Source organism: Amblyomma americanum, chromosome 3 (assembly GCF_052857255.1).
Source record: "Amblyomma americanum isolate KBUSLIRL-KWMA chromosome 3, ASM5285725v1, whole genome shotgun sequence".
In the NCBI taxonomy this organism is placed as follows: Eukaryota; Metazoa; Arthropoda; class Arachnida; order Ixodida; family Ixodidae; genus Amblyomma; species Amblyomma americanum.
In genome coordinates, this window is record NC_135499.1 from 111125908 (window position 1) to 111146133 (window position 20226).

At 49.6% G+C, this 20226-nt stretch overlaps 1 pseudogene; it reads left to right on the top strand.

The window, feature by feature from the left end:
* Positions 1-16635, top strand: part of LOC144124003 (protein argonaute-4-like) — a 27646-nt pseudogene extending 11011 nt beyond the window's left edge.
* The last annotated feature ends 3591 nt before the right edge of the window (positions 16636-20226 follow it).

The following is a 20226-nucleotide window of genomic DNA, read 5'->3' on the forward strand; positions in this document are numbered from 1 at the left end:
AATGAGCAGACGGTTAGCCACGGCCTTGAGGAAGGTTCTGACCCCTTGGTCTGGGCCGCAGATCCGGACAGCTGGTGGCCACGTGGTAACTCTGATCGGTGTCTGCACTTCGCGAATCCAGATCCGCGGTGTTACTTCCCTGGCTGCTTTGCTGTGTTACCCGAGTGCTCCAAAGACCTCGTGCTCGGTTTGGATTTCCTTCAGGAGCACGGTGCCCTTATCAACCTCCAGGAGCTAATATAGTGTCGTTTTCCACCCAAGGCCCTGTCGACGACGATACCGAGCCACGCAGGGCTAAGTTATGCGTCTGTGACGACCACGTATTGATCCCGTCCAGAGCCAGCATGTTTGTTACCGTCGAGTGTGATAACAGCCCCAGCATTCGTGGCATCGCTGAAACCAACATCTCACTGCTTCTGGGTCGGCAAGTCTGTGTAGCTCGCGGAATTATTGAATTGAACTGTGGGCGAACCGAACTTTTAGTGACCAATTTTGGTTCTGAACCCCAGTTTTTGCCTGGCAAAACAGCTATAGCGTATTTCGAAGAACTTAGCGAATTCGCGGGACAGCACTCGCTGTCCCGCGAGTTCTCAGAGAACACGGTCTTTGAGGCACTGTTCTACAGCCCCGCCGCTTACACGTATGTACAGTTTATGTAATTAGTAACCAGAATACATGGTTTGCCTCTTAGTTGAACATTTGAGAACTTCTCTCATCCCGAAAGCTCTAAATCGCTGTAAGGTAAGGACAGCCCTGGTCTTCACCTTTTAAGACTTGATCTTTACGGAAGCTGTAAGAGCTCTAATATATAGGAGCGAGAAGAAGACCATGCAGCCTAGTTATTTTGGCAGAGACTATACGTACTATCGCGCCCCTCGGAGAGGAAAGAGAATACCAAACGGACAAACTTCCAAGTTAAACTCGTTTGTTCCCCTTGGTTATAAGCTTCTAATCGCAGCTTATGAAGTCGTTTCCCTTCTCCACCCACCGTGACGCCATAAGCGAAAGTGCGGAGCCACACGGGACCGCGCCGGCCGGCCACTACGTTTGCAAGACTGTTAACCGCGGTCCGAGCGCTAACCGTTGCAACCTCACTTCTTGACCAAATTATACCTCCGAGACGAAGACGACGAAGCGCATACCGCGAGCTGGTGGCACGACCACGCGCGGTCGGCCCTGCACCGCTCCCTTCCTCGTCTGTGATGTCATCAGCACGGGTTCTACTCTGGCGCGCTCCCCCATTGGCCCGGCCCTGCGGCCGCGCCTATCCGGGCCGGAGGTTAGGCGCGAGGCACGTTCCGCCGAGCTCTGGCCCGAAAGAGCTGCTTCATCGGCCGGCCGGTCGCTGCGACATCGCTGCTCGAGTGCCCTGTCCCCCCCCCCCCCCCCCCCCGGCCAGCTGTCCAGGAATTCGCCTTCACGTCGCAAACCGGGCCTCCCTCAAACGCTCCTTGAGGCCAATGGAGTCCACCCCGCGGTCGCAACGACGAAGCTGCGGAACAGGTGAGCGCTTTCCTTGGCCCGCCATTGCCCGTGATAGAGCGCAGCGCTCCGGCGGAGCCTATCGCGGAGGCGCTTTCCATGGCTCGCCGTGCCCTCCGTGGTAGTGCACAGCGCCCCGCCGGGGCCTACCGCGGAGGTCACGGGTCAGCCATCCGAATCGCTGGCTGTAGGGCCACCGCTCTGACTGGGTGGCTTAGGATGACGCCACGACCGCAGACTGTCACCACGCCGCCCGGTCCGTTTGGTACGGCGCGGCGGGCTCTGGGCGTGGCGAAGTCATGATGTCCCGCGCGCGATGCCGCTTTTAGCTTGAGTGGCGATTCGCTTTAGACCGAAGCTGATTAGGTCTTCGGTTTTCGCGATGCCGATGTTCTTCCGCGAGATTTATTCAGCGGAAATGAAAATTGCAGATGGCGTTTTTTCTTTCGCCACTAATTCTAGGTCGGCTTGCGGGAACGCACTAGGCCTAACCCCTAGGTTTGTGCTACTGGCCTGTCACGCGACGCGTACGCGATTACATCTTGCCTAGAGGCGCGCGATCCTTGTTTAGTCGCGGTGAAGCGACGAGCTTTGCCGTGCACTTTTTCGTTTAAATTCGCGTCTTTGCCGCTGCTCCTGTGCGAGCCCGCAACAATGGGTGTAAAGGGAGTAGCAAGTCCTGTTATTTGCGCTCGAGTGTAGCCGAGGTAGCAGTTATTCCGACGCGTCGGATGGTGTTAATTGACGCGTATTGGTTTTTGGATACAGAGCGTCTCGAATCCCCGAGTGGGTTGGTTCACAATGGCTGTGTCGACTAGTCTTGCCTCCTTGCCATACATTAACCACTGCGGGGCGTGTCGCCCGATACTTCCGATCAGGACCCTGCTACCTTGCTCTCAAAGCCATAATTCGTTCGATAGGCTTACCTCATGGATGATCTCAATCATTTTCAACAACCTTCTCTCGCCTTTCCCCGATTTTTATTCGGTTTTCAGAATATAATTCATCTGAAGCCAAAGTGCGCTTTGACCGAATGCAAGATCTAGTGTATTTCCTATGTGTCTCTTCAAGCCCACAGTGACAGGATTTGAGGGCGTAGGCTCCTTTGTCAAGCCATGCAACCTAGCAATCCGAGCACCCTGCCGGGGTATAGCTTCTACTTATTTTGAGAAACGGCTGGGTAATCATCCTACAGCGGGAGTCGAACCCACCACCTCCAAATCCAAGGCGGGTGCTCTACAGAAGGCGGGATTATCATGGCTTCAGCGACGTAACATATACATAGCCCATTCTTGCAGGTGCGCAATAGTGGATCGCCTGTTAGTGCTCGGAGCTGTTCGGTCGTGCCATGTTGGCAAAACTGGTCACGCATCGGTAAGCCTTGTCGATATCGTTGATGCTAACTTCTTCCCTTTGGTCGAGGGCGGCCTACTGGACGCTCGCCGGGCGCCCCATCGGCGCTTTCGTTCGCGCAAGCCCTGCAGCAGCGAGTGGTCAGAGCGGCCCCACCCCAGATTCTCTCCAGCACTGCCGTCGGAACAGCCGTCATCACCCGCGCAGAGGGAACCAACGGCAACGGGGCTCACACTGTGGCGCCCACCGAAGGCGTGCCCACCACCTCGACTTCGCCGACGGCCGCGCCCGTGCAGGCCCGCAATGGTGCCGGCAACACCAAGTCGCAGAATGACGAGCTCAGCTTTCAGGTGAGCGGCGGCTGCTGCTGCGTGCCCCCACGGACGAGTCTGAACCCTGTGGATGGGTGTGGGGGGCAATGCCGTCGTAGCATGCCAGCAGATAGTTTGCCAGACCGCGTACCGCTACCGCGCACGCGCAGTTCGCCCTGAGTTCGCCAGATGGCGCCACATTCTCGTCAACCGCGCGCCTGCCTGGGCACGTTTGCGGCTCTTGATAGTTGCCAGACTGCAAACCATGGCTTGGTGAGCGGTGTTTTCAGTGACCGTGCATGCACCGTACTGCATCGAGGTTCCATAGATTCCATCTCAGGTTGCATAGATTGCGCCGAAGGCGCGTCTCAAAAAAATTTCAAGCGCAGGCGTTACGCTGCGCAGCAAGCGAAAGTGAAACTTTGTTAGCAGCTACCGCTGCCTTTTCACGTGGGTGCATTTCCCATGAGGTTTTCCATTATACGTTTTATGACTAGGCTTCAGAAATGTCACGTGATGCTAACTCTACTAACGCCCCTCAGCGGACAAAGGTAGCGCACAATCCCCTCTTCTGATGCAGATTGCTGGTCACTGGCCAAAGTCAAAAGATGAAAAGACGTTTCGGGAGCACTACGGCTCCCTTGTTCACTATGAAGCAATCGGCGCACGGATACGTTCTTTTGTAGCACCCAGTAGCGTTTTTAAGGATTTAGCATAGATAGGATGTAGAGTTACGTCGTTCCTGTTTAATGTGTTAGACGATGTCTGTATGTTAAGGGACTCAAGATTCTGCCGTGCTGATGTGTTCTTTTCTGTTGTCAATATCTTTACTTGATCCCAGTTAAGCTCGTGGCCGGATTCTTGCACGTGCTCGGCGATGGCGTTAGATGCTGCTTTCTTGTTTAGGACGTCGTTCTGGTGCTCTCACAGGCGTCTCCTGAAGTCCTTTGTTTCACGGATATATATTGGTGAGCAATCGGCGCAATCTCATACACAACACCTGGAAATCTTTCACGAAGGAGCTTGTCCTTCCCATTCACCAGTTCTATTCGCACCTTGCCAGCGGGGACGTGCGCGATGTTGACGCCATGCTTGCGGAAAATACGAGCAAGCGCTTCGCTAATTCCCGCTACGTATGGGACAGCAGCTCGTTTTTCTTTTGGTTTTTCTGTGCTCTCGCGTCTGTGTCTACCTCCGAAGAACGCGATAGCAAAAAACCAAAAGAAAAACGAGCTGCTGTCCCATATGTAGCGTGAGCGAAGCGCTTGCTCGTATTTTCCGCAAGCATGGCGTCAACATCGCGCACGTCCCCTCTGGCAAGGTGCGAACAGAATTGGTGAATGTGAAGGACAAGCTCCCTCGTGAAAGATTTCCAGGTGTTGTACGTGTATGAGATTCACTGCGCCGATTGCTCATCAATATATATCGGTGAAACAAAGGACTTCACGAGACGCCTGAGAGAGCACCAGAACGACGTCCGAAACCGGAAAGTAGCATCTAACGCCATCGCAGAGCATGTGCAAGAATCCGGCCACGAGATTAGCTGGGATCAAGTAAAGATATTGACAACAGAAAAGAACACGTCAGCACGGCAGAATCTTGAGTCCCTTATCATATAGACATCGTCTAACACATTAAACAGGAACGACGGAACTCTGCATCATATCTATGCTAAATCATTAAGAACGCTACTGGGTGCTACAAAAGAACGGATCCGTGCGCCGATTGTTTCATAGTGAACAAGGGAGCCGTAGTGCTCCCGAAACGTCTTTTCATCTTTTGACTTTGGCCAGTGACCAGCAATCTGCATCACCATGATTCCTGACCAGACGGTATGCCGTCAAACCCTCGACTACATCCCTCTCTTCTGCTTTGCGGCTCCTCTTCGCTTGTCGACTTTGGCTCCTTCTACGCGATGCTAAACCTGAGCACTCCCCGGAATGATCGCGCTACGTATGACATCGGTGCTTGCATGCGCCGCTCGCGTTTTTTGGCACCGCGAGGGAAGAGAAAGGAAGAAATGGCGTTAAAGTACGTGACGGCGTCCCACCATTGGGAGGGCCTGATGTCGAGAGTATAGACAGTATTGGAGGTGAGCGGCGTGCTTCAGAAGTTAATGGTGGAAATTATTTCAGAGACCTCCACTACGGCACCTCTTTTCTGTTTTTCACTCCCACCTTCCTCCCTTCTTTTACGGCGCAGTTCCGTTGTCCCCCGGCACATGCGATTCAGCAATGTGGCTCATCGTAGCGTAAAGATGGGTTGAGCAAAAGCTTCATTCACGTGAATAAAGAGGGGACAAGCGCAGTCCCGCCTTCTTTCATGTGAAGGTACCTTTTGGGAAACCCATATTTTTTCGGGACGTATGAGAGACAATTACTGCGCCATTACCTTTCATCAAAAAACCAATTTTCAATTTTTTCTTCCGAGGTTCGCTTTATTTTCAGCTCCCTGAGGTGATTCAGATACCACATTGAGAATGATTATACACGTGTTTGCATTCCTTGCTCGGCACTCGGCGTTGCCTATGCAGCTACTTGACGAACGTCACTTGATGGCTTCAACGAAGTACGGAAACTGGAATGTGCTTGTGTAAAAGCACTACGAGCTCGCTTAATGTGCTCGCCGAAATTTTTATTGTGTATTTTTGCTTGCGAATGATTGCGAACATTATGAAACAAGAAAACCCTCTTTGTGAATGTGGCGTCCGCATTTTTTCATGCGGGAAACTCGAAATTTCGCCACAAACGCGTTCCTTTCCACCCTTGCTTGCTCTTAGGAGAGAATACAGTAGGAGACCTGACACGAGTGGTTAGTTAGATTCCTAAAAGAAGGGAATGTGACAGGGAAATTGGTTTCTAAAAGAAGTAGTTGTCCGCCAGCGCACCAGTGAGATCTTACCAACCCTGTCCATGATAGCCTCAGCTGCTTATGCGCCATTAAGTGAAACACACAGACACGCACACAATTAGTTAAAATGAATCACCACGTGAAATTCGCCTACGCCCAGCGCCTAATTTAAAACTGAATATATTCTTCCATGCAGTTTCAGTTTCGCTTTCAGCAGTCGAAAGACTGTTGCGATGGCACAAGTGAGCACCAGGTCTTGTGAAGCATACAAAAACTTATATATAGCTCTTTGTTCATTTGCTGAAATCTTGACTTCTGCAACAGTTCAGTGTAAGTTTCAGTTAATTAAAACGACAAAGCAGAGTTCATATTGCAGTTTTTGTGTGCAGATCAAAGGCACAGGGCCCAAACTTTGGCGCCTTCACTCCTTCAAAGAATGCTTGGTCCTCTCGCTGGCGTGTGTTAGAGTGCTTTGAGTGACTCTGCAAACTTGAGGTTGCCTACAGCTGTCACTTTTCCCCGCAGGAATCTCTGAAATATGAATTTTTCGCATTTCTCTCGTAATTCGCGGCATTTTACTAGTTAAAGGTAAGAAGGCGTACTGCTATCGATTAAGAGCTCACTGGAGTGGGTTCCGTGCTAGTAGTCCACAAGCGAAAAAGTATCACCGAAACAAAGTCGCGAGTTCTCATCCGCAGCGTATAGACGTGAAAATCTGACCAATGAACTCCATTCGCTCTCCTTACTTTACCGAGATCATTTTGAGCACGCCATATCAACAGCGTGACGCGCAACTCAGATCGTCAGTGTGGAGGAGTTGACTTTTGACATTTATCGATTAACCGATGTATGGAGGAGTTTACTTTTAGACAGCTAACGCAGAGGTCAGGCGTAGTTTACGCGCGGAATTCGTGCGTAATTCAACCGCCTAACCGACAATTCTGGACAAAGATCTGCAGATCTGCCGTCGGCAGGCTTGCATGTTTTCATTTATGTTATTGCTACCGTCAAAAGCGTTCCCCATTGTTTTTCTATGGCAGTCTGAACAGCTTGATGCCAGCTAGTAAAAAAAAAATCGGACTATGACCATTACCTTCAATATTTTCATAAGAGTATTTAAAATTTTCAAATTTTGTCCAAGAATGTTGGACACGAATTGTGCGCTGTGGGAATTTAAACCTTAGCCGCGGACTGCCCCGGCGCTCTCTGCAGGAAATCGAGCTGACCTTGCCGTCTCACTTCCCGCGCCGGCCTGCTCAAGGCAAACTGGGCCGGCCGATCCCGTTGACCGCCAACCACTTCAGCGTTGAGATCCCTTCCGGTAACGTTTTCCACTACGACGTGGAGATCTGCTCAGAGTCGCGCAAGGAGACCAACAAAGTGCCCGAGAAGCGCAAGTACCGCTGCATCAGCACCAAGATCAACCGCCTGGTCATCGAGTTGCTCGTCAAGTAGTACCGGGTCGACCTGAGTGGCTGCATGCCCGCCTTCGACGGACGCAAGAACTTGTACACGCGCCGTGGGCTCAATTTTCGCGAGCGCACCTTCACGGTCGACTTCGAGGAGGACAAGCGGATTCAGAAGTTCATCGTGAAGATCCAGTACGCGGCCACCGTGAATCTGGACGCGCTACACGCGGTCTTCGACAGACGCGTCAGCCACGTTCCCCAGGAGGTCCTCCAAGCCGTGGACGTCGTGCTGCGGCACGGACCGTCGATCAAACTCATGCCCGTCGGGTGGTCCTTCTTCAAGCCGCCGGCCCCAGGCGAATACAACACCCTTGGAGGTGGCCGCGAAGTCTGGTTCGGCTACTACACTAGCGTTCGGCCCGCTCAGTGGAAGCCCATGCTCAACGTCGACATTTCGGCCACCGCCTTCTACGAGCCTCTACCCGTGACCGACTTCATGTGCAAACTGTTCAGCGATTGCCGGCGCGAGATGTCGGCCGGAGACTTCAAGAACCTGCGCGGCTTCCAGAACGTTCGTCTCAACAAGGAGCTCAAGGGTTTGCGCGTCAAGGTCACCCACCTTCCATACCCTCGCAAGTACAAGGTGGTTCGCGTCACCAAGGAACCAGCCAAGAAGATCTACTTCAAACTGGAAGACGGCACCCGTTGCTCGGTGGCCGACTACTTCCAAAACCGTTACGACCGTCTCAAGTACCCGAACCTGCCCTGCATCGAGACCGGCAGCGCTAACCACCCGGCCTACCTCCCGCTGGAGGTCTGCGTGATCGTCGAAGGGCAGCACTGCAAGAAGAAACTGGACGAGAAGCAGACATCCGAGATGATCAAGCGTACGGCCCAGCCACCGGCCAAGCGCTTCAACGAGATCCGCCAGTCGGTGCGGGATCTGGTCAGCAGCAGCGACCAGTGCCTGCCCGAGTTCGGCATCAAAATCAGCACCGAGCCGACGCAGCTCAAGGGCAGGGTGCTCGATCCGCCGTCGCTGGTCTTCGAGAACAACTACATCGTCAAACCCCGCGAGGGCACCTGGGAACTGCGGGGCCGTCACTTCTACAAGTCGGCCACGCTGACCCGCTGGACGCTGCTCAACCTGAGCCAGTTCGCGCAGCGAGACAGCCTCGACAACTTCGTCAAGATGCTCATCCGGGTCGGCCAAGAACTGGGCATGAGCATCGAGAAGCCGCTGGACGTCACCACGACTGATGCGAACCGCAAGCCCGTGCGGAACATCCTGCTCGAGGAGCAGCGCAAGACCGCCAACCTCGAGATGGTCATCATCGTGCTCGCCAAGAACACGAGCTACGCCGATATCAAGCAGGTAGCCGAGACCGAGATCGGGCTGCGCACGCAGTGCGTAATGGACAACAACGTGATCAAGAAGTGCAACGCCGCGCTCCTCACCAACCTCTGCCAGAAGATCAACGCCAAGCTGGGCGGCATCAACAACAGCCTGCTGCCCAAGGAGAAGCCGAAAATCTTCCAGAAGCCGGTTATCATCATCGGAGCGGACGTGACTCACCCGGCGCCTAGGGACAAGCTGAGGCCGTCCATCGCGGCGTGCGTTGGTAGCTTGGACTCTATTCCGTACAAGTTCCACGCCTCCGTTCGCGTCCAGGTGGCAGACTCCGCTGCCACTTCGCGCCTGGAGATCATCAAGGACCTCAAGGACATGATGAAAGACACGCTGAAGGCATTTTATCATCCTACCAGGCACAAGCCGGAGCGCATTATCTTCTACCGGGACGGAGTGAGCGAGGGGCAGTTCATGGAGGTCCGCAACCGCGAGGTAAGTTTCGAATGCGAAATGATTTATCCCCGCATCTTTTTTTGGGTTGGTTATGATTGAAAGGGGCAGCATCATATTGTCTCGCGGATTCTACATCGAACATCATCGACCGCGGTAACTGGCGGGTCTCAATGTAGATAAAAATGCACCACACCACAGCGCTGGACATCACAGCGCTGGTGTTCATCGTACCCGTCTTGCACTGTTGCATTTTTAGCTGTCATGAATTACCTGCAAGCCCGATCAGAGAAGCTTCCAAGTTACTGTGGATTCTGCCAGTTTTCCATATACGATACGAATTTACTCACAGCGCCATAACCTTCTCCTAACTTTGTTCGAAAGACGACGATTCGTAGCTGTTTGACTGCGCCCGAAATGGTGTTGTCCTGCCCATCCCTTGTGTCAAGCTCCAGAAGCAGTGTTTAATCCATTAGGCGACCAGTTCAGGGCTACAACTTGGCCGTGATCTTGTTTCCAGGTGAGCGCCATCCGACTGGCGTGCCAGGAGCTTTCCCCGAACGAGACGTACGAGCCGGCGCTGACATTCATCGTGGTCCAGAAGCGTCACCACACGCGTTTCATGCGCGCCAATGATCGGGACGGGGTTGGCAAGTGCCGCAACGTACCGCCCGGCACCACCGTAGACTCTGTGCTCACGCAGCCGCTCGACTTCGACTTCTACCTCTGCAGCCATTTCGGCATTCAGGTGCACAGTAATGGAATGCCGTCTGCGGCCCAGTAGTCGGTACTTTGGTCGCAGAAACTCCCTAATGACGCAGAAGCGAACTGAACGTGCTCCGAACTTTTCAGTGCAACATTAAGAAGGCCACTATAGAGGCAGTGACAGGGAGTTTGGGCGCTTCTTACACATTATAAAGCACAGGATGACTGTTAGGTGTGGGCCCGAATAGCAACTGCGCATGGCCTACTTTGATATTTCATTGTGCAACAGCCAGTAAAGGGTTCCCGCAAAATGGGATCTGTTTGGTTTATGGAGGTTTAACGTCCCAAAGCAACTCAGACTATGAGAGACGCCGTAGTGAAGGGCTCCGAAAATTTCGACCACTTGGGCTCTTTAACGTGCACTGAGATTGCGCAGTACACGAGCTTCTCGAATTTCGCCTCCATCGACGAAATTCGTCCACCACAGCCGGGACCAGGATGTGTTCCAAAACGGGGACCACAGGATAGTAACAAAATTTTAAGGCACCCAAATTCATCATCATCATGAATATTATCAGCCTAACTATGCCCAGTGCAGGGAAAAGGCCTCTCCTATGTCTCTACAGTTACCCTGTCCTTTGACAGCTGCGGCCACCGTATCCTGGCAAACTTGCCAATCTCGTCCGCCCACCTAGCTTTCTGCCGCCCCTTGCTACGCCTCCCTTTTCTTGGAATCAACTCCGTAGCCCTTAAGGACCAGCGGTTGTCTTCCAATTCGCATTACATACCCAGCCCAAGCCCATCTCTTCCTCTTGATTCCTAAGTTAAGACTGCCTAAGTGTTGGCGGGGATGTGACGCGAGGTCTGTCGTCTACAACCAGGAGATCATGCTGCGATTCCGTGGGTTGAACCGGCCCCATTGTGTCCGTGGTGCAGGGCACGAGCAGGCCGTCGCACTACTACATTTTGTGGGACGACTCGAGAATTACGGCGGACGACGTGCAGAATCTGAGCTACTACCTCTGCCACACATACGCCCGCTGCGCGCGCAGCGTTAGCATCCCGGCGCCCGTTTACTATGCTCATCTGGCCGCGTACCGGGCCAAGAACCACGTGATGAGCAAGGTGGACGTGTCAAGCTCGAGCAGCGACTCGTCTGGGGGCAGCGCCGACTCCGTCTCAACCAGTCAGTATGTGGAGGCTGTCAAGGTGCTCGAGTCCCTCAAGACCGCCATGTACTTCGTGTGAGGACCAACACTGCTGGGTGAGCGATGTTCAGTACACTGAGCTGTCATGACGTCATTTTACCATACTAAAGTATGGCATGGTGGGCGTGTAGCGTACCAAAGCGGCTCATGGGATATGGGGTATTGTTGTGAAGGGCTCCGCATTGGGCTTGAACACCTGCTGGTTCCATAGCGTGCACTGCGATCGCATGGCACACGGCGGTCTTCCCATAGCCACTGTGCCACCACGGCGGGTCAGTTATAGGAGCTATGTAGGCTATGTGCATAAGAGCAAACGTCTCGCCATGAGGGCTCGTTGACAAAAAACTGCGCTATACAGTGCCGCTAAGGAACTTGTCTCTGGCAAAAAAAAACGCGGAACCTAAGGCATGAACAGGCTGGTTGCCCAAAGTTAATGCCATCAAAGCTCCTCCATATCCCTAGCATTCTGGCCCATGCGCCTCAAAAAACCGGTCGCGCCATTTCGCGACAGCCGGCGGCGCGTAACTCAATGGCGATGAAAAAATAAAAATTAATACCTCGTCGCGCATAAAAGTTGGAGAATAGCTGTCTCGCCAAGATGTTAAATGCTTCTTAAAGTTTCTTTTAGTAGAGTGTCATCATTATAGCTTACATGCTGCGTTTACCATGCGCAATAAGCTACGATAGCATGGAGTCTATGACGAAGTCCTGAAAAGTACCCCACTTCACTTTATCGTTCACCACAGTTCTAATTTACAATATATCGACAAGCTCTTTGGAGCTTCAGGAAGCGTAATGTCCTACCTTGAATAAGTATAAAGTATTTTACATTTGAATGAAGCAAAAGATTTCCTACGCTGTTTCTCTATTTGTCATGCAAACTTAGCATTGGCAAGAAACGTGTGGCGCCCTCTCTTTGTGTGTTGGCAAGGCGCACGTCACCGCTGCAGTGTCCCTGCTTTGGTAGTTTGCTTTGGGAGGTTGAGCCGTGCTGTACGCATGCGCACTTTCAAAAGTGCCCCCATCGGAGTGAGGCTATGGCCATGGGCTGCTACATAAAATGCTACAAGAAAGCGCGTGCCTTCTATGAGGTATACAGAGAAAACTATAAGGAGAATCTTTTGCTTGACAGGTACATTTTTTATTAAGCGCGTACAGTGACCACACGGGCATAGGTGATAGTGGAATTGCGTGCGCATTAACAGTGCAAAGCAATGAAACTTCAAGGTACTTTGTTCAAGCAGTGAAATGCGTAATTCCCAGACGCTAATACTTAGAGCTCACTCACCGCTACTTGTATATGGGTCTTGCATTGTGCGTTGAAAATATTAAAATAGTGAATTAATGACTACATTTTAACAATTATATTATTAGGCTCAATAGCAGATAGCTCTTCGAAAGTTTTGTCGATGTGGTGAAAGAGCAGCACGGATGCGTTGAAGTGAATGTCGTAAGTGAGAGGCGGCAAACCTGATGCTGCGTTTTATGGCAGTAGGTGATTTGTCCAATGTAACAATTAGTATTGTGGTAGTTCGCAACATTTTTTTCTGGATTGGTAAAGTGCATCTCGTGATTCGATCGTTCGCCGTCGATAAGGGCTTTGCCACTGCTGTAATCGATGCTAGTTTCGGCAGTTATGTAAACCGCTAACGAACACCTCATAGAATGGCATGCTGGGAACTATTCTGAAGAGTGTGCCATCTGTTCGGGATGCAAGTAAATACTCCGTTACCCAGAGGAGCCATCAAGAGTAAAACGTGAACTATATGTACTTGATTATAATTTAAATTTGGTGAAGAATGAACGGAAGTTATTGTCGGATAACACGAGGTTTCAATGCTTATACTGCGTTTCTCCAGCGGGGCGGCTGGGCGCTCCATCCACACTGCTTGTGCAATGTGGCGGTCACATCATTAATTAGCTGACGGGCGTTACGTGCGTGCGGCCCTGAATATGCAGTGAATTTACCGTGTTGCGAATGTGTGTAACAGCACCTATAGGCACTCTCGGACGAGTGGCGCGAACATATATTTTTTTGCGTATGAGGTGCAAACCAACCCCCGTCTTTTTTTTTTTTTTTTTGCTGTCGCTCTCCTGTGTACTCCTCGGTATCCTCTCTCTTTGCCTTTAATTCTGCGGGTTGCAGTTCCGGTACTTGAGAGATTAGATAGCAATCGCCGGGCCAGCAACATTTTTAGCTTTCTTTTTGTATTTTCGTCGGTTGTTGCCTCTTAAGCGAATGGCAAACTACTAATTCTTCGACGTGTGGTTCCAGGGGAGTTGCACAGACCGCGGGTGTAAGAAGAGGGTGCCGTTTTCAGGGGACAATTAACATCCTTCCGCGACTTTTAAATTTGCCTAGATTAGTTTCCACAGCCTACGACACCAAGCACTCGAACAGGGTATTTTCTATACCACGCCTTAGGCCTTTTTTGTAGGATGACTATCTTTGAAGGGGCAGAGGAGGCGTCCGATAATGGTGGCCGTCTTGTGTGTAGTTTGCATCCCTTCCTTTCTGAGCATACTGGCCAAGGTTTCACTGACACCTTTTGCGTACGAACTGCATGCGCGTTTTTGCCACTGGCGTGTCCTTAGCGTAAGCATATAGAGTTGTTTGCGTTGCTTCCTTTTCGGTTTTGGATGATATATCGAGTAAAGAATATTGGGTGTCCATATCTTAGAAATGTTTTCTTTTGTTAATAGTGCAGTGTTTTCTTCAACACTAGGTTAGGTGAAAGACCATTTTCCGAGCACTTCAACTAAAAAAAAGCAGGCGCCAGGCTTTGAGCAGTCTTGTGCCCATTGGAAACCAGTGGGTACACGGCGGCACTGGGGAACGAATCACACACCCTCCTCGAGCAGCATGCTTAAAGCGATAAGTCATTGCTGTTGTCGCGGATTTTAAAACAAATAAGCAAGAATTGGGAATCGTCCCAACCAAAACTTGCTTGAATTTCACCCTACCCTTCAGACACACATTTTTGGCATTGTTTCTCCCACAAAGGCTACGAGAACAAGACCCACTGCTCGCAGCATTAAAACGGATGAAGAGAAGGGGGGGGGGTGGACGGTAACATGAAGGGCCAAAGATGTGAGCAGATGCATAGGTAGGAAAAAAAAATTTTTTTCAGGAGCTACACTGGCAGCCGGTTGCAGGGTGGTAAGGGGGAGGAAGAAAAGGACAGTGGAGAGGGGTCTCCTGCTGTGCCTTTGCCTGACTTTCTTTTTTTTCCTCCTTTTACTTTTCCGCGAATCGCGGAGCGCAGACTGTGGTTGCTTGTTGAATGAAAACTAAACATTTCGGCAGATTTCCTGTTTGGTTGGGTTTAAATACTTATATAAACTGCTAGCCTCCAACGAAAAACTTTACATTTAACCCAGCGTTTCGAAGCCGACTCTGCTCCTTCATCAGGGGTGACTGAGGGCAGTAGCTAGCGTCTTTAAGTATGGAGGGGAGGGGGGGGTCAAAGGAACGAAAGCTGTGATGCGAAAGGCGTGGGGGAGTGGGGAAGGGGGTTCAGGCAACACCCTCTTGAGTTCTTTAGAGGGTGTTGCCAGTATCCCCCTCCACCCCCTCCCCTTCATAGCAACAACCACCACCGTCTCTATTTCAAACCAGTGAGGAAGAATGTAAGAAAAGGAGGAGGAGGAGCTCAACTTATGCGGCACCGTGGTGGTGGCTTTGTGAACTAGCGGCGCATGAACCAGAATCCTGGCCATATGATAATTATGCTATGTTTCGACGGAATTTCGAAAATTCCTTGAAGTAAGGTGACGCGTCTTTGGAGAGGCGTTGCAATCCCTGCGGCGGCCCTTTTCGAATAGTCTACGCTATTTTACCGCGGTAGCAATTACTTTAGCTTCGTACTTCTCCAAAACGACGGCCACGTAGCTGGTTTCCACTTAGTTTTCTCGCTGCGCAATAGCGCAGATGGTTCGAATTGAACGCCGTAGAGATTGTAGCGCCTCGCCAGCTGACGTCGCATTTGCACTGTACTTCCCAGGCACATCGTGTGCTCTTGCGGTTTAGCTGGAAGTATTCGTCACTCTGCAGGGCATCCCCTCTTGCCCTTGGCTAGGAACTCGCCGTTGGCAGCAACCACCAGACTTTACTAAGAAATTTTTATTAGCTAGACAATTGATTTGGAGACTGATTCTCGCGGCTGAGTTCTCTCTGGTTAACATCTAGTATAACGACATCTTAAGGTATAAAAATTCCTGCATTTATTGCCCTCAGTTAAATCATGGTTGAGACATTCACTTAAACAATTCCGTAAACAACATCAAGTAATGGTCACGGAACGAAATTTTATTGGGTTTTATAGTCGCGTAGAATACTGTAAACAAATTTCCGCGAGTTTTTATATTTCTTAAAAGTTAGGCCAAAATGTCGACTTGAAATGGTCTTCAAAAAAGCGCATTGTTCCTACCTTCGGTTCCTGCCTTCGTAGGAAACACATTGAACGCCCTTGCAGTTGAGCGTTACTCTGATTTTATTTCCGAAATACCTGGCCTGGGTTATGTAGGAAAGTCTTTCCACCCCTTCAATTCACGGTAAATTTCAGCGAGTCTTGCAACGTGTATGAGCTTCATCCATTTTGCTGTAAGGTCCAGCATTACGCTCACTAGAGTATGCCCTGCTACAATGCTTGTGTGGGCGCATAATACAAGCATATGAAACACTCTCGTGGAATAGGTGAGGGCCTGCCTCTTGCGCTTGGTGAAAGCTCGTGAATATTAACGTGATATAGTTAAAATCAGGCCCCTTTCTCCAGAAAATCTGGTATTTGCGTTGTCGGCGTCGGCGCCATGAGAGAAAAAACTCACGGGCATGGCTCTGGCAGGTGGTCTCGAGAGAGCAATGGGTTGGAGGCTGGTGGGCCACCTAGGTGACGGTAAGGGGTACGCTATCGCGTCATACCTTTAAGGCGGATATTGTGTCCCTCCAATTTTTCTTAGCGGTGAATGAATAAAATCCGCGAGTATTGAAACATGTAACATCTTTCCTGGGCTCATTTGATCATGTACAGATCACGAGAATGTCTTTCGACGTAGTTGTGTGCAGCATTCGTGTGCATGTCTTATATTATTCGTATGTTCGCACTAATGTTTTGTGACCGCTTTAGTTGGCGATGCTCCCTGCGCGGGAAGCTGTGTTGTCAGCCTGCAAGCTGGCAATTTGAATCAGTGGCATAACTCTATGCTTGCATGTTTTTTTTTTCAGGTCTTCAGCAGCAGGGCTGACTGGCCGCACCCTTTCTTTTTTTTGTGTGTGTGCAGTGACATTCAAGAATACTTGATGCTCTTTTAAGACCAAAATACCGCTACTGCATTCCTCGCTCCTCAACCCGGTACGGAAAGCGCACACGCCATTACTATGTACCTGCCTGTTTCAATAGCTTGCCACCTACTGTACTCCGCATGAAAACTAAATACACCCTGAAAAAAACTTTGCGGTATGTCTCCGCGCTGCTTCCTGCCCCGTAGTTATTTCATCTATTTACTGTATTAATTTAAATTACTGTAATCTCTCTTGATGTTGTAATAGTTGTATATTTGTTTCACTATGTTTGGTGACCTTTTTCTTTTTTGCAAAGTTCATTGCAACGTCTCTATTTTCCTTGGTTTTGCCAACGTTCGCTGTCTGCCAGGCGCTGCCACTCAAGCCCTTTGAGGCTTTGGTAGGCCTGATTTATGTTGTCTGGCAATTGACATGAATAAATGTTCTATCTATCTATCTTTGTTGTTTTTGTTTGAACTCTCAAATAAAGTGACATCTGCTTGTTGCATCACTGCGTTGTTTTATTCTCAAATTAATGACAGTAAATGAAATGACTCCAGTTCGGGTGAGCGATAGGGATAGGGAGTAACAGTATGTAAATAATGGAGTAATCATTCAGCATCATCTGTAGCCATATGGCTGCTCTTGTGTGGATGCTAATAGGCAAATTGCCTAGACAGCTGCTACGCCATTTCCTTTCCTCAAAACCAACCTTACTACACCGTTCCTACAAACTCCGTTCTCTTCCCCCCACCCTTCCTTGCTGTCCTGGTCTAGGTTAGCTCTGAACACCGGATGTTTCTTCATAAACAGCGGGGTTCCATGGTTTCATTACTTTTTAGCCGGAAGGATGCGCTTGGGTGGATACTAATGTGCGATTAAACCTTCAAAACCTTACTCCACCTTTGGGAATTGGGCCTGCAACTATGTACAACCTCTGTCAAGACTGTTGCTTTTCTGCAGTTTACAAAGGTCTGTTGTAGCACAAGTCCCCATACAAAAACGTCCTATGGGCGTCTATGGAAAAAGCTATGTCCGTCTATGGCCTTTTATGAACGACTATAAGCACCTACAGAGGTGCTTATTGCTAGCTGTTGAAAAATCTATGCCACTAAAGCTATAGCTTTGGAACCATACAACTGTCTTAAGCTCTCTATAGAAAAATATATCAGCCTGTATATACAGCTATAGATAGAAATAGAAAAGATTTAGAGCTATTTGGGCCAATGTCTATAGCCGGCCATAGGACATTTTTGTATGGGTCCACACGTTATGTCCTGCTCCCGCTTCCTCCAGGTGAGTGATCTACGTGCACAATATTGCTACGTGGCCCGAAGTCTAGGCAGGTAGACGGACGGCCGGAGCACAGGGCACAGAGAACACTGAGCGGATAGCGCGCACACACCGGGCACTTCCGCCACGTCGTCTTTACGAAGATTATCCGTTGCGCGGCCTCCCGGTCGAAAAGGCACCGTCCCGGTGTACATCAGGGCAGTGAATGGGATTGTGAGACATATCGCAATATCAGGCTCATGCTGAGAGGACCTGGCACCGAGGAAGGCCGGAGCGATCTCATAAGTGTCTGCGGTGACTTGGCGCAGCACACGGTACGGTCTGATATAGCAGGACAGAAGTTTTCAGAGAGCCCCACGCGGCGAGATGGCGAGGGAGTCGGGGGAGGAGACAACACGGTGAGGTCGCCTGCTGAGAGCTCTGAGAAGCAGGTAGCCGGGAAGCGTATTTCCGTTTGCTAGCCGCTGCAGACAAGCCCAATGTTGCCCATGCCAACGCGCGCGCGGAGCAGCTGTTGCCATGACAACTTTGTACATGCCATGGTTGCCTACGGCAACGCGCACGCGGAGCAGGTGTTCCCATGGCAAAAAGTGGAAAATAGACGCGACGCCGGTAATTGCAAATGGCGGCGCCCTGCCGCCTCTGGCTGTTCGTGCTTTTCGATGACAGCAACGATGACTGCCGCTTGCGGCGACTATCAGACTATGAGTGTGCCGTTTCGACAAGCTTAATTAAAGGTGGGTATTTTGTTCGCTTTCATTCTTTGCATCGACGTCGGTGAGGCGGTGAAGCAACGATGTCTGCCGTAGGGGTGGTATGGGATAAGTTTAATGAAGGTCAGTAATTTATCTGGGACAACTGGGCTGTCCCAGTTTTAAGAGACTACATGAATACATGGCGTAAAAGAGTACCGTTTGGCCAATTTATCTGGGACATTGGGCTGTCCCAGTTTCTTTTTTTTAGTGCGTAAGAGACTGCATGAATACATGGCGTAAAAGAGTACCGTTTGGGCAAGCTTAATTCAATGTATGTGCAAATGGCTGCGTTCCACGACCACAGAACAGTTTACCCTGTGGACCTTCTTCTTAGAGCGGAACAGAAAGAAGTTGTGAAGAACAAGGTACCGTGAATGGTACAGGTAAATATTCTAGGTAATGCTTTCTTTATTAGAAATTTTCACAACTTGGGCTATTTTCACCTTGTTCAATCATGCGAATGTTTTAGAACCTCCTGGTATTTTCTGGCTTTAAAAGCCGTGAATGGTACAGGTAAATGTTCTAGGTAATGGTTTTTTTTTGTTAGAAATTTTCCACAACTTGGGCTATTTTCATCTTGTTCAATCATGCAAATGTTTTAGAACCTCCTGGTATTTGCTGGTTTTTTTTTGGATATGCCCAAAATTTGGTGCCTACGCACGCACGCAGTTTACTTGCAAAATCAGCTGGTGATGACAACACCTGTAGTTCACCTTTTGGTGTTTTCTGTCTTATTAAAGCTCAGTTTTCGGTGACAGCAGTTCCTTTGACATTAGAATATCATAGTCTGTCGAGTAGCAGGTCAACTTTAATTTATTCTCAATGTTCTTTTAAGTTTTGTTTGATTTGTGCCCAGTCATAACTGAAGCTTATATTGTGTGTAGTTATGCAGCATTCATTTGGGGGCTGAAATTTTTCAGAGCACTCTAAAATTACTCTCAAAAGTGCACTTCATCCTTAAATTATTTAGTTAACATGAGGTTCACGATTGCTATGCACTGAGAGAGCAATAAAACCTGCTCATAACTCTATGTTGTACAAAGATTGCTTTTAGATATCGAGTCTAAAGCTGTGTAAGTGAGGTTGTAGGTTGTATAATGACTAATAATAAGCTGGTCCATCTACAAACAGATCTTTCATATGCGCAATTTCATATTCCAGAGAGCTGTGGCGTACAAAGTTTCTGAACGGCAAACACTGAAATATACACCTCATTAGTGTTGCACCCAGCTTCAGTGTATGTTGACTCAAGATAGATTGCTCGAAATGTAGGTGCATGAAACTATATCTGAAGGGAATTTAGTGAGAAAATCACTTCCAGTTTTCGACATTTGAAAGGGTAATACACATAGTGTAACGCTGAACAAACTTGCTAAGGCTTAGTCCTGTTTTGAGCTGTGCTAATTTCCCTTGCAATTCTACATGTATGAAATTATATGCATTTAAAAAAAAAGATGAGGCCAGGCATGGTGTCAGTCAGCTCATTAATTTTGTGATTTTTGCTGAGATGGCTGCTCGTGCTGCTAGGCTAAGCTTTCTCCAACCGTTACGAATTGCAAACATGCTCATGACAGAAGAAGAAAGTTGGCACATTTTGTAGGTGCCAGTCAGAGTTCTTTCATACATTGCACAAGTAGTGTACTTTATTACATAGATAAGCCGCATGCAATTACTATAATCTGAACTGCATGAAAAGGTTGATGTATTGTGAACATGGTTAAACAAGAATAAAGGGAGGCCACAGTAAATGTCATACTGTCACTCACTTTTGAAAATGG